Source organism: Argopecten irradians, chromosome 1 (genome assembly GCF_041381155.1).
Source record: "Argopecten irradians isolate NY chromosome 1, Ai_NY, whole genome shotgun sequence".
NCBI classification, from domain to species: domain Eukaryota; kingdom Metazoa; phylum Mollusca; class Bivalvia; order Pectinida; family Pectinidae; genus Argopecten; species Argopecten irradians.
In genome coordinates, this window is record NC_091134.1 from 48,138,930 (window position 1) to 48,155,457 (window position 16,528).

Genomic DNA, 16,528 nt, shown 5'->3' on the forward strand with positions numbered 1-16,528 from the left:
GAATGGTTGTTTCAAATACATTTTGTATATATTTGCTTCTAAAAAGCACACTTAACCGATTAGTGGAGACAATTTTGATTAAATTTTTTTTGTTTAATTTAAAGAACTGTGTCATTAAGATAAACACTTAATATGTACATGCATTGTGTTATGTCAACGGGTCAGAAACAAATGCCACTATTTGGAATCCTTAACTCAATTGCAAAAAATTCTATGACAGCTCCTTTCATGTGCCAGACAGTTCATAATCCCGATAGTGAGGTTAGCTAGCTAGAAAAAGACATATTGATACATACGAAATAAACCCAATAATTCCCACTCGAGACTGAATACAATAATCACCTTTCATCAATTTACAAGAGCACAATATCATCACAGTTAAGGTGCTGTATCAACACACATCAACAGATCCGTCGAGGTAATATAAAGTTGAGCTTAGGCCTTTGATGATAATAGCTTAACATAATCAAATAACATTGCCAGTAAAGCCTCCTTTCATAAATAACGAAATATGTCTGAATTTCTCCGCTAATATAATAATCTCTCTTAAACATCAAGTGCGATCAAAAAAATCCAGCAGCAGTGTAAAATAAAACGCCTACACCATTGTGTGAAGATTCGACAAATAGAACTCGTCGCTTTTAGCACTAATGGCTTATAGAACCAAACCACTTGCATCTTCAGAACGACACTTAGATTAGCCGAGAAAATATCCCTCTAGGGATGTGTAGCTATCAGTATCATTCTCAGAATGGATCCCGTGTGAATCTAGCTAGCGTCACGACCGCCATGCTTAACAGCTTTGTGAATGACGTTAAGTTTGTCGTGTATTGCAATGATTTTAGTCTCTAGATTATCCACTTTTTCGTCGAGTGTGATTTGCTTTTGTTTTATGATGTCCACAGAGTGTGACGTCTCTATTTGTGCCTTATTCAACTCCACCATGGTCAAGGAAGCATCCATTAGTCGCCGTTGTGCGGCCTTGATTTCTCGAATTGCGTAAATCGCTCCGAGAAGTTTTCTTTGGTATACAAGAGACAATGGATGTTTCTGGTTCTGCTTTTTTAGCTTGTATATAAACCAACCGGCTTTGAGAACATTAGCTGCCTCGTGTTTCAGTCGTTTATCTAGGTCAACATCAATAACAAAATCGTGAACGCACTTTTCAGCTCTGGAGAGTTCTAACTTCCGGGCTAAGACGGCGACGACAAGAGCTGTGAAGCCAGCTCCCATGATTCCCGTCATTACGGCGATCAGCCGACCACAGTACGTGCTGGGGACAATGTCTCCATAGCCGACCGAAAGAAACGTTATCGCAATGAGCCACATCGAGTTTAGAAAGTCGGCATGAGATGGTTTTTCTGGGTCATGCATTTCACACAGTCGGAGAGTCCAGCTTGCAACCAGCAGTAAAGCCATCATCATAACAAGGAGAACATAATCAGAGTGTATCGCCATCAGAGATTTGAATATAAACCGGAAGTTGAAGTGGATACGGTTTAAAGCTCCCAAACTTTGAGATGAAGCATCCTGATAGAGTTTGCTATGGAGCATTATAGTGCGACACACAAGATACAAACGTAGAAACATCGGCAAAGAGAGGATAACATCAAGGGGCACAGTGAACTCTCGCGGCGACTGACCTTCCGCTACCGTTGCAGGCCAGGTAATGTCAAAGTTTCCAGGAATTGGATGAACTATACAGACAATGATTTCAACGATAATTTGAATAACCCGACGGGAATTCATTGCAATTTTCCAGTCATCACAGCTATTATTTACAACAAACAACTGAATATCTAAACAATGAAAAATTCCTAGAAATATGAGTAAGGTTACAGTTGAAGCTGTGATCAGCATTTTGACAAAGTACGACATCATTTCAGACCGATTTATGATATCGGCCGCAGTAAGTTCGTTTTCGAGGACCATTATGAGAATTCCTACGATCGCAAAAGCTAGAGATACATCTGACGCCCTTCGCCTACTGGCGAATAATTGTTTTCGCCGAGCTAGACGAATTCCGACAGTTTCCCACTTCTTACGACTCATTCCAGATTGACTGTCCGTAGACTCTCCAAGAGTTTTGTATTTTTGATAATGCCGTCCGTTCATCCCGACTCCAACAAGGGGGATTCCCGGGCTCTCTATGATTGAACTCATTGTTTATCTGTACTTGCACAAAAACAAACAGATAAACAAAACGCAACAAAGAAACACGTTCAAACACAAAACACGACTTTAGCTGTTGTCTTAGTTACGTGTTATCCATGTCTTTTCCTTTAAAGTCACATTCACACTTTGACCGCTGTGGGTAGTAGAGTTTCACAAACACATGTCCATCCTCCTGGGTTGTCAGTGTACACTGTCACAGAGATAAACACACTGATCACAATGCTTTGAGTCTCACGCTGTATCTCGACTGATTACAAATGTGGCAAACGAAGCGACCAGGGCGCATGCTTGAATGCCTTAGCACGATGAATATTCAGTAGGAACTATATTGACAATGTTCTGGAGATGAACACTTCATATTTTATCCATAACTATTACTGCTGTGACACCGGTCGTAGAAGAGGGGACTTGATACAATGGAAAACCTAAAATCGATAGCGGCCACGTGATTACTTTGACTAGGTGCAAATTTAATGGCTACATAGAGGTCTCCGATAGTATGATAACAGGACTGCCGTGACAGAGGCAATGACATGGTCGTGGGGGAGGAAATTAGTGTTCTGTCTTACGGTCATAACGCAAGGGACTACTTCACCGAATAACACCAAAATCATATCTATATCAGCAATAAATAGTCCCCAAGTATCTAGAAACCTGTATTTATGACCAACATGATGTATGCCAGCTACCAATAATTGCCAAGCAAGGATTATTTTAGAATAAACATCAATCATTATTATTACTGTACTTAAGACTGGTTGTGACTTCCATACACTTACTGCATATATCAGAATCATCTAAAGTACTAAATGAAAACTTGTTTGCAAAAGATTACAGGATATACAACACATCGAGGCGCATTATTCAAATTGCATTTTGCTTACTCATTCTGACTTAAGTGTTTTACGTTTTATCAGTCGCGCGACACAAAGTTCATGCAACATGTCTTAGAACCGTATGTGCAGTGTTTTCGGGGTTATCAATATATATATATAACTTTTTTTGTGATAGCGGAACTTCATTGTTGGTTTCATACTTTTACACAACCAACTGAATTAGACTCTAAGTAATTTAACAAGCAACAACGCTCTTTGAAATTTATTTATTTTATCATTGAAGTATGTCAAACCTGGTTAACACAAGATTTTGTTTGACGGTCCATGTATCCACCTATTGCACCAAGTGTAAAACCATGTAAAATAATTATGGTTTGATCACGTCTGTCTTGCAAGAGAAATGAATATCTTGCTCTTCCCATCACTATTCTGTATTTGCATATTACAGAGTTTTCTGCACTTGCGGGTAGGTATTTATTGTGACGTCATGTGTTTGCGAGCGTAACGTCATACTTTTCCGAGAAAACGACGTGAATTGCGCCCACAAAATAATGACGTCATAATGGATACTTATCCGCAGTGGAGCTAGCTCTGTAATATGCAAAAACAGAAAATAGACATTTGAGGATAACATAACCTTATATCCGGACAGAACTGAATCCTAATCTGGCCATGTTTTTTTATTCTCTCCTTATCGATCTGATAACAATATATGGCTCGTATACACATATATATATATCATGTACCCCTATATCGACCTCAGGGCAATGACACCATACAAATGTTTACGACTAGTTGTAGGCGGATGTTCAAACTATTGTTTGGAAATATCCATATATAGATTTAACACTAATATATATGTCACCGGAAACACTGAACATACGGCTCTATTGATCCTCTCTTCTATAATCACCCTGATTTCTACTGTTTTGTAATCCGTCAATATGTAGCTTATGACGCTTGAGGTATTCTGCCTTTCATCTGTACAATAAAAAATGAATATTAATCAAGGTGTTATGCACAGGGAAGACATTTTTTAATAAAATTAGATTGTACTATTTCGGCCGTTTGGATTGTTGTTTTCGTTATGGTAATTTGATATTTAATGTACAAATGAAGTGAAATACGGGTTACAAATGGTCATCAGTATGAAACTATGGTAAATAAAAGTCTTGGATAAGTGAATGGCTACGATAGCTCATATAGGTAAGATATGAAGCATTGACTTCACAATGATCAAAATAATTTGATTCCATCTGCAAAATCCACTTTTAACAGAAAACAGTGATGTGAAAAGCTTCAATCTAAAATATAGTTATGTTAATTTGTTCTGCTACCGATGTTGGAGCACCACAATGGTATCTGACACAAAGGTACTCAATATGTAACATTGTTCTCATAAAGAAGGAAATAGGAATTTTGAATGAGGAATCAAATGTCATTTTAGAACAAACGTATTTTTATATATTATCCCATCATTTAGTTTGAATCATGTGTTGACGGCGTACAAAGGTTGCAGTGAAGCAACTTACTTTGTTGTTTTATTTACCTCAGCGAAACGCGCCGTGTCAATGTCCGGTCTTCTTCATATACAGTAAATTACTTACAGCTTCAATTCAATATCAAGTAGTTTTTTAAAATGCCATCAACAGCTGTGGAAAATGGTGTATAACATACTTCCTAGGTCTTACGTGATCCAAAATCTAAGCATCTAAATCTATACTGATGTTTGTTATTAGTGTAGACATTGCTTGAAAAAAATCTGTCTTCCGGGGAATTTCGAGCTCTTCGTTCAAACTTTCTCTTTTTTTCAATCTGCTTCCACAGGTTGGATTTCCTATAGTTCACTTACAAATGTCGATTGAGTGTTTGATCTAAATTGAGAAATCAGCATTAATTAAAGCATTGGCATGACCATGATCGCACCCATTACCCATCTGTATTGTGTTTTCATCGGTCGAATGGATTATCCTATAAACATTATCGCAATTTATTTTTTAGATTGTTTAATTTCTAATTCTTTATCCATTTGCATGAATCTGCATGGCTAAACAGGGGGTACAGACTACACTGGAATACAAATACACACAGTATCTACCAACGAATCTATTTGTAGTTAATTAATCCGGTTCAGTAACTATTGTATTCCCCTTACGACTGTATGTGTTTACAAGTAAATCAATTTATCGACTTTATCAAACACTTTCCCCCTCCGCAACTGTTAATTTGACACGCTTTTGACTAGGTCGCTGAGCCGTGTATATTTTGGAGTATAAAGAATACATTTACATCCCATATCATACAATATTCATGTGCTATATGCATCCTTCGACATGTGACCAACCACTCATTTTCTCCATTATTAAAATGTTTCAATGGGGAATTCTAAACATCACATCGGATTTTCGAATATAGCCAATATGTTCTCGTTATTTCTTTTTTTATTACAATATTGTTATAAAACGACGATTAAATAGGCTGCTGGAATGGTGAGCTGAGAATTACGAGTCGATTGAAAGCCTTATTTCTATGAGCTGATTGACTCGGCATATTCTGCCAAGGGCTGTTCAGGTTACAGAGGTCTGGTCTCGGAGGTTTAGTGATCATAAATTTTTCAGGATTCCACATGCGCCCGCAGAACGCGGATAGCGTCATACAAAACCTCAGGGATCATGACAACAAATAGATATAAAAATAATTCCTCAATTTGTGTGTCCCGGTGAGACAAAGATATCAGATGTTAATAATGAAGGTTTGTTTGTGTAGAACTACAGGATCACTAGGAATAAAGCAGCGGTATGGCAGGGTTATGAAGCTTTGTTTTATGTAGCCTGTTCTTTAATGATATTTGGCAAATGATGCGAGATCAGACGAGATTAACTGGTAAATCGAGATCAGACGAGATTAGCGACCGTATGAGTCGAGATGCATGAAATAGGCAAACGTGATTAGAGAAAACAGTCATTCGGCATCAAGCGAGAATTGGGAGGACCAATAATTCCGAGATCAGACGAAGTTTGTCTCGGTTACGAAATAATAAATTGTGTGCTGAAACGAGATCCAATGAAATTGGTCAATGAATGTAGAGCAGTCAAGGTTAGCAACTAAAATGGTGTTAATAGAAAAAAAGGACCGGGAGGCCAGATTAGATGATATGTATCTCTGTTGCAAAAACAAGAGAACTTGGCTATTGTTGTAGAATGTCGTTCAACGAAATTGTTAAATGAATGATCAAACGATAAAAGACAGAATAAATCCAGGTGCAATTCTGCTGATGGTTACGAAATCATACAAATTGGCTAGTGCTAAATGTACTATCTTACGCGAGACTGGTTATTGATAGGAATTAATTGTTGTTACATGATCATGGATTACATGATATCAGGAGAAATTAACCAATGACAAGTAGGGCTTTAGAATTGTACCTAATTGAATGATCGTAAAAGGCGGCTGAATTTAGGATTTCTTTTTTCTTTTTCCTAACTAACTCCCTAACGTCTCCCGTGACACAGCTCCACTTTTGGCCTACTGTTGAGCGCTTACCCCTGCGAGGTAGGCTCTGGGGTAAGTCTCCTTGCCAAGACAAAGTCTATAAAAGTGGTAGTTTCTGCTTCTGCTTTGTGTTCAGCATTAATCACCGTGTCCAACCGTACTTTGGCGATTGCGGTTGAAGTAACGCAGAGTTTGCGGTTATCACCGGAAGGTGATGGAAAATAGAGAGGGTAGGTCCACGAAATTGTCAAATAACGAAATTCTAGAGAATCTATCAAAAAACTGAGTCGCTCACGGATTGCAGCACACGTTGAAGAATTCAAGGCATGTTTCGCATATTGTCGATGTTTTTTGTGGAGTTCAAACACTCCACGACAAAAATCGAAATCGGATTTTTTTGTAAACCAATCAAAATTTCATAATGTTTTAAGCCATATTATTTTATATAAACACTTTCCATTTGTGTGTTGATGTTCTAAAAACACCCCGACTGAATGACATTTGTTTGTGTCAAGAAATTTCCATGAAATACTGAATTGAATTTTTGAAGGATGAGGTTGCGGTTGCATAAAGTAAAAAATGGGGGTTGCGGTTTTTGGTCATTCAATAGCTATAATGGGCGGATGATATTTGCCATTTTCCATGACCTCCGAGTGTTTCGGAGATATTTGCGTTTAATGTTATTATCACTAAGACAATCAATTAAGTTTCCGTTCCGTATTGATCAGTTTTAATATTAGCAATGGTATGTATATGTAAGAATGGTATGTCAGCTTTAACTCTTCATTTGTTATTATAAAACTGTGTAGCAACAAACAGGAAAATTATATAAAATTATCATGAAGATCATGAAGCATTTTTCACCCCACGAAACACACCCGTACCCGTTATAAAAATACATGATGTGTATTGTGTTACTCTGTAGTCTTCGTAATAAGAGTAGGCCCTAGTAGCCGCTACAGAGACGCCTACTGCTACAGGCGATTGATAACACAGTAAATAAATAAAAGTAAATAAAAAAATCCTTCTCGAATCTCAAACTACCTAATTAGAGAAACAGGAGAGTTTATAAATGGGAAACAGAATGATCTATAACCTATGAACATGTGTCAAGATTGTTACTGTTTGTCCCATTTAACTCAGAACATCTGTTTTCGGCAATATTTCGAAAAATAATCAACCGATTTTAATGCTCGATACATCGTTTTACTTGTGTAATTACAAAAGCGCAATAAAATAAAATTGAAATTGAATTGAAGTAAAAAGTGACGCCAAAATGCCAATAATTTTACTAGTGTCTAAGAAGGAAAATCTTCATGGTGTACCGGTCCTACTTTAGATGTATCCGCCATAGTCTCTGCAATGAAATAAATATAAAAATTTAAAACAAAACATTTGAATCAACGTCAACATACCTTAACAACACTTGAATCATTGCTAAAAAACGATGTAAAAAAGATACACAGTTGACTGGCACCTAATTATAAATAATTTAGTAATCGATGCAGTAAGTCGAAAAGGGGGATAAGCTGCACCAGATGGTATCATTTCGTCCATTTAGGACTCATCTGACAATCCGCACTCATAAAACCTACTTTATCCCAACCGCAACAATCAATGACGTTACTTTTTTACTTTACATTTTCCGCAACCACGAAAAACTACTTTATGTCAATCGCAATTATGACGTTACTTTTACCGACACATTTTCAAAATCGTATCTCTCAATCATCCGGTATTAGATTTAGAAAATCTTTTGAGAGGCTGTTTACAAGGGTTCGAAATTATAATATAATCAGTTGATATTGGTCTAGACTCGATTTGTAAAGCAGCATGAGATCATGAACTTGACAATTGGCGAAAAGTGGCAAAAATTATGCACTGTACGTAGGTGTTTGAAATACTGGGGCCATACAGAAACAGGTTACCGCTTCCCGATTTTGGATATATCATCTCTGTTCTCCGTGCACACTTCAGATTTCTGAAAAAAGCTTCCTAATGTCAAATAACGAAATTCTAGAGAATCTATCAAAAAACTGAGTCGCTCACGGATTGCAGCACACGTTGAAGAATTCAAGGCATGTTTCGCATATTGTCGATGTTTTTTGTGGAGTTCAAACACTCCACGACAAAAATCGAAATCGGATTTTTTTTTTGTAAACCAATCAAAATTTCATAATGTTTTAAGCCATATTATTTTATATAAACACTTTCCATTTGTGTGTTGATGTTCTAAAAACACCCCGACTGAATGACATTTGTTTGTGTCAAGAAATTTCCATGAAATACTGAATTGAATTTTTGAAGGATGAGGTTGCGGTTGCATAAAGTAAAAAATGGGGGTTGCGGTTTTTTGGTCATTCAATAGCTATAATGGGCGGACTGATATTTGCCATTTTCCATGACCTCCGAGTGTTTCGGAGATATTTGCGTTTAATGTTATTATCACTAAGACAATCAATTAAGTTTCCGTTCCGTATTGATCAGTTTTAATATTAGCAATGGTATGTATATGTAAGAATGGTATGTCAGCTTTAACTCTTCATTTGTTATTATAAAACTGTGTAGCAACAAACAGGAAAATTATATAAAATTATCATGAAGATCATGAAGCATTTTTCACCCCACGAAACACACCCGTACCCGTTATAAAAATACATGATGTGTATTGTGTTACTCTGTAGTCTTCGTAATAAGAGTAGGCCCTAGTAGCCGCTACAGAGACGCCTACTGCTACAGGCGATTGATAACACAGTAAATAAATAAAAGTAAATAAAAAAATCCTTCTCGAATCTCAAACTACCTAATTAGAGAAACAGGAGAGTTTATAAATGGGAAACAGAATGATCTATAACCTATGAACATGTGTCAAGATTGTTACTGTTTGTCCCATTTAACTCAGAACATCTGTTTTCGGCAATATTTCGAAAAATAATCAACCGATTTTAATGCTCGATACATCGTTTTACTTGTGTAATTACAAAAGCGCAATAAAATAAAATTGAAATTGAATTGAAGTAAAAAGTGACGCCAAAATGCCAATAATTTTACTAGTGTCTAAGAAGGAAAATCTTCATGGTGTACCGGTCCTACTTTAGATGTATCCGCCATAGTCTCTGCAATGAAATAAATATAAAAATTTAAAACAAAACATTTGAATCAACGTCAACATACCTTAACAACACTTGAATCATTGCTAAAAAACGATGTAAAAAAGATACACAGTTGACTGGCACCTAATTATAAATAATTTAGTAATCGATGCAGTAAGTCGAAAAGGGGGATAAGCTGCACCAGATGGTATCATTTCGTCCATTTAGGACTCATCTGACAATCCGCACTCATAAAACCTACTTTATCCCAACCGCAACAATCAATGACGTTACTTTTTTACTTTACATTTTCCGCAACCACGAAAAACTACTTTATGTCAATCGCAATTATGACGTTACTTTTACCGACACATTTTCAAAATCGTATCTCTCAATCATCCGGTATTAGATTTAGAAAATCTTTTGAGAGGCTGTTTACAAGGGTTCGAAATTATAATATAATCAGTTGATATTGGTCTAGACTCGATTTGTAAAGCAGCATGAGATCATGAACTTGACAATTGGCGAAAAGTGGCAAAAATTATGCACTGTACGTAGGTGTTTGAAATACTGGGGCCATACAGAAACAGGTTACCGCTTCCCGATTTTGGATATATCATCTCTGTTCTCCGTGCACACTTCAGATTTCTGAAAAAAGCTTCCTGATGAGAAATATGACATTTTCTCTTCCGACTTACCTCCGTTTTCCGGCTCATAACCGCAAACTCTGCGTTACTTCAACCGCAATCTCCAAAGTACGGTTGGACACGGTGATTAATGGAGTGGGACGACTGGTTTACCTGTTGTCAGTATAATGCGACCGACTGGAGTGTGTTGCTTGGTATCTTCGGCGGTATGCTTCGGTGATATATCACAATAAAAAGGGCAAGAGTTCCATTATACAAGAAAATGAATATACCGCAGTCACCCAAAACATGCATCACGCATCATGAACACTACATGGCGCATACATAGGAGACCGTCCTTACATGACCCTGGCTGTTAATAGTTCGTTAATTAATCAAACATGCAAACGTCCTATTAACAGGATAATTTTAGGACGACCTCAAGCGTATGCGATTATGTTGCCTGCGTTCTGTAAGAGATTGCAGTATGTTCTTGCTGTGTCTCTTTGTAATAGTGGAAAGTGGGTTTTTTATAGAGGTATCTCGCTTAAGTGTGCTATCAGAGACACATAACACACATAAACCACACGGTCACATTATACAGGCAAACCAGTCGTCCCACTCCACAGGCGGTGTCAAACAGAAACTGTGATTTCTGACTGATAAGATCCATGTAGCTGTTTAGAGAAAAAGAAGCACAAAATGTCAGGTCCAGGTGAGACCGATGGATACAGTGTGATATGTTCAATGACCTGTCAAGGTATAGAAATACTGTACAGATTATCTTAATGAATGCATTGTTCCCTGTTCTTGTTTTTAAATATATATTCCTTACCGAAACAACTTTGTAAAAAAACAAAAACAAAAAAAAAACTTTAAAACGAGTCCGATAACTTATGTAGAGTCCCAAAAATTATCAGCTTTATAATACCGTTAATACACACTTATTATTACTTCGTAAACAATTTTAAATAGATGAATAAGATATTAATTTGACATACATAAATAAATTTACACAGGAAATCTTACATTTTTGGCATCGTAAGTTCACCTTTGACCATTTTATAGATGGTTTGATACCATACGTGTATTTAATGTTTTTTTGTTTCGGAAACATAACGGGCCTTTAATAAACAATTTTACCGAACAAAATATCAAAGTAACATGCGACAACAACAAACTGGATTTTGCTGCATTTCACATGTATATTAAACCCAAAGCAAACAAAATAGTGTGTCATTAACAGCGTTCCAAAGACGTACCAGACTAAATATCACTCCTCGATATAGGGGGAATAATCCTTACATTCAGGCACAGGTTAACAATACAGTGGTATGTCATGTTGAAGACAAATAATGCAGTCCCATCCGTTCTGATAAAAAAGCAAAGCTAAAAAAGGAAGGTTGACTTTATAACGACTCAAAATATCTTCGATATGTGTTCATACGGTACAAATACACTCTTAGCTGTGAAATTAATATATATATGGGATAATAATGTTTTGCAATGCTTTTTAATACAATAATATGCACCAGTATAAATGTAAACATTTACGTGTTAATAACTTTAAATATTCATAGTTCTACTTTGAAACGTATTAGTCATTTCTTTGAGCCTATGATAACATTGTTTCCCCACTCAAAATGCATCATACCAGCAACATTGAATTATATACATAGATAACATGCACTAAGATCTGTTTATTGACACCAAGGTAAATGTAGCCAAGTTCATAAACTAAAGGTTGAAATAACTCCAGTAGTTTGATTCCATTCTTTGCTGAATAAAATGGGTAATTTTACTCAATCCAACAATAATTTAAACTCAATAGTGCTTGAAAATTCGTTACGATTTTTTTAAAGCATTCTTTTATAGAAATAAAGAATTTTATTGAGCAAAAAACTACTTTTGTAGAATTTCGACATAAATTCTTATAAACATTTTATTAACCACTCCATTTTTATTTTATTTCGCGAATGTAATTTTAAACCTGATAACATTTAGGAAACGAGCCAAAAGAGAAGAAATCATTCAGTATTAAACAGATAAATACCTCGCTTGTACACTTTCTTTGCTTTTTTATTTGACCTCCAACGTTTATTTCGTAAAGCATGAAGACAAGAAAGCAATTAAAGTTACCTTTAAACAGATGTCAATTTTAAATAAAAAAGATATGTCCCAATGAAACGAGGCATCCTCGATCTATGTTATGTGATTCATCAACCAACCAAAATACCTGTTCTCTCTGTTGTCATACAGAGCCTTCAGTTTTGCAATGTCATAGTCTAAGGGTGGATATAACGAGAGAGAGAGAGAGGGGGGGGGGGGGGGGGGGGAGAGAGGGAGAGAGAGAGAGAGAGTAACCCCTGGAGTGTCGAGGGTGCATAATTTATCCTACTTCAAAAACCCCCCATTTTTTTATCGAATTACAAAACAACTATTTTTTTGATAATTTTTTCTTATTTTTATCATACTAGTAACTGACCCTTGCCATATATTTTACCCTTGCCATATATTTTGCGTTGCAGAAATTAATATTGTGGACTACTTACCAACATACTTCTCTGATCTCTAGTACTATCAACTACCATTGAAGGTGTTCCACCGGCGATAGATAAATAATAAATAACATTTATAATTTGGAAAATAATTTCAGTGGTTTTGATTTACTGTGGTTTTGAAATTTACGTTCGTCCAATCGTTATCAGTCTCCATACATCTGGTAAAATACTTGTGTGCCTAAGGCTAAACAGTTCAACAATAAGATATATCAGCGAGATCACAGGGACCTGGCACGAAAATTTTTAACCAATAGTATACATATATGTAATATAGTATCAAGGGTACGAACTCGGCGGTCGAGGAAAACGGACCTATTTTTTTAAAACCGTGATTATTTTAATAAATGGGTAATATACAACATTGACGGATATCTAACCTTGAAGAGAAATAATTTATCTTTCCAGTGAGTGCTTGATGAACAAAATTGGCCAAGTATTGACGAAGTTATGTCTTGATGAATCGGGAAATTTACGAAAAATATGCTAGGTAGACATTTCCCTGTCCGGTCGAAATGTCGTCTCGGCTCTAATGGGTACCTCAAAAACCAAGCCAAAATTACAAAATCTACACTTGTGGTGGTAAACAGTACCCATAACTGTGTTCATCCACAATCTCCTTTGGAGGTGTCATGACCCGTACTTTGTAGAAACTCCATTTAAACATCGTGTAGCTCACTTAGGTAATAAACCAGAGAAGAACAGCCTGGCCACGGTCTATGTTTTTATTAAGTGGGGAGCCCCTGTTTTGAGCCATGCATAAACAATTAAAAATCAAATATTTTCTGTATCTGTATCTGAGGAGTCTGTATATTGTGAGGGTCACACCTGAAAACAAAAGAGACTGGATATTGTGGAGGTCACATTTGCAAATGGGAGGAGTCTTCATGTATATAATTTTAGGGTCACATTTCATAACGGATGGATTCTGTTTATTGTGAGGGTCACACTTGAAAACGGGGGGAGTCTGTATATTGCGAGGGTCACACTTGAAAACAGGAAGAGTCTGGATAATGTGGAGGTCACATTTGAAAACGGAGGTAGTCTGGATATTGTGAGGGTCCCATTTGAAAACGGTTGGAGTCTGTATATTGTGGAGGTCGCACTTGAAAACGGAAAGAGTCTGTATATTGTAAGGGTAACATTTGAATACGGGTGGAGTCTGTATATTGTGGAGGTCACACTTGAAAACGGGAGGAGTCTGCATATTATGAGGTTCACATTTGAAAACGGGTGGAGTTTGTATATTGTGGAGGTCACACTTGAAAACGGAGGAGTCTGTTTATTGTGAGGGTCACACTTGAAAACGGGAAGAGTCTGGATATTGTGGAGGTCACATTTGAAAACGGATAGAGTCTGAAAATGTTAGGGTCACGTTTGAAAATGGGAGGTGTCTATATATTGTAAGGGTCAAATTTCATAACGGATGGAGTCTGTACAATGTGGAGGTCACAGTTGAAAACCGAAGGAGTCTGTATATTGTGAGGGTCACACTACGGGAAGAGTCTTGGATATTGTGGAGGTCACATTTGAAAACGGGTGGAGTCTGTATATTGTGAGAGTCACATTTGAAAACGGGGGTTGCTGGAAATCGTAAGGGTCGCATTTGAAAACAGTTGGAATCTGTATATTGTGTGGGTCACATTTGAAAACGGGAGGTCTGGAAATTGTGGAGATTACACTTAAAAACGGGAGGATTCAGTATATTGTGAGGGTCACATTTGAAAATGAGAGGAGTCTGTATATTGTGGGGTACTCTTGAAAACGAGAGGATTCTATACATTGCTAGGGTCAGACTTGAAAACAGGAGGAGTCTGTATATTGTGGAGGTCACATTTGAAAACGGATGGAGTCTGTATATTGTCAGGATGACACTTGAATATGGAAGGGCAAATTTTTTATGTCACAGTTTCAAAGCATATACATTTGTTAACAAATTGGTCACACAAAAGACATATTTTTACACTGTAATGTTTGTTGTTATTAAGATAACTTAGATGGGATATGTGTATACATATCAAACACTATTTCAATATTTCTTCTGGGTATTTTCAAATATGGTCCTCAAATTTGTATCATAAACGGCTCTCTGATGTGGTATCATTATCACATTCTATTATTTACATGAGAGTTGGCCTATAGTATTAAAGTTTTATATGCTTTCACTTACATTTTATAAGGAAATATAAGTCTTACATTATGTAAACACCATGTATTAATTACATATATTGACTAAAATGTCCACATTTCCCATATTTACGTTGTAGTAATACACAATTTCGTCTGCTAGAGCTTTGCCAATCCATGTATTAAACTATGCCATTATTTTTGCCTTGCGCATGCGCAATACGCCATAGGTCACACTTGAAAACAGTCACAAATAAAAATGCCACACAGGCATAGAGATAAACGCAGCGTGTCCAACCCGACATTCGCTATTCGGAAGTACAATTCTGATTTTGTTCTGTACTTGATATCTACTACTTGGATTAGACATAGACATGTTCAGTCTCATTTTTCTTGTCTCAACCATGCCTGATTTATTTTTCAATTAAAAACACTATTGAATGAACTTGAGCGAAATATCAACAAGTCGTCGAATGTACTGTATTATATTAAAGCTGAATGCATTTTGTCAAAAAAAAACAAATGGATCGATTTCAGATATAACACAATTAGTGAATGCATTTACATATATGCAAAAAAAATCTGTTTAGAATCATAACTTAATCGTATGGGTAGGTTTTATGAAAAAGTCAGAAATTTGTAAACGCTGGTTTGACCAGTAGACATTCAACGACCCGAGTCGGGTTTTGGATAACATAATAAAAATCCTTGATATAATATTCATGTATATGTGGCTCCAAACACCACAGATATACAACGTACGTGGGTTATTATGTACATTTTATTGTATACAATTATGCAGAAATCGCGCAGAGATGTTCATTAATCTAAGACAGGTACATCAATATATGCATGGTATAAATTCCTATTTTCAAGCGTTTTTCAAACTCATATATGTAATTGAGGATAATATCAAATAGGTATCGGACATGTACACAAGTATTTGTGTCTTCAAAATCGATATTTACAAACAGATAGTTCATATTAGATGGCAGACACCGCAAAATACGTCCCGTTGTCCTCGTGACGTCACAGGTCAGGGGTCCCGAATCGGGGTCAATGGCTTGGGGCTTCAGGTGTGTTCTAGAGAAAAGTCGCATTTTTTTATACCGTACACGCTATGAAACTCGTAGTTTCTCTATTCTAAATTTTATCGAATGACACATTTATCAAGCCTTATATACCAAACCATTCCGTGTACACTTTAATTGCCGATTAGAGCTAAAACATACCCGCTTCTCCGAGTCGGTTGCCATCTCGGTTGTACATCATCTACCGCAAGCCGGCTGGTTTTCTTGGATGTCGTAAAGTTCGCAAAAGTCATTTTTATTACAACAAACAAAGTCGTTATAACGACATAACTAAGTCGTTATTACGACATAGTAAGTCGTTATAACGAGATACCAAGTCGTTATTACGAGATACTAAGTCGTTATAACGACATGGGAAAGTCGTTATTACGAGATACTAGGTCGTTATAACGACATGGGTAAGTCGTTATTACGAGATACTAAGTCGTTATAACGACATGGGAAAGTCGTTATTACGAGATACTAAGTCGTTATAACGACATGGGTAAGTCGTTATTACGAGATACTAAGTTGTTATTACGAGATACTAAG

At 36.5% G+C, this 16,528-nt stretch overlaps 1 pseudogene; it reads right to left on the minus strand.

Annotated features, from left to right (window-relative positions):
• Nucleotides 1–516: 516 nt before the first annotated feature.
• Nucleotides 517–2,547, minus strand: LOC138330712 (small conductance calcium-activated potassium channel protein 2 pseudogene; annotated as a pseudogene).
• Nucleotides 2,548–16,528: the final 13,981 nt, after the last annotated feature.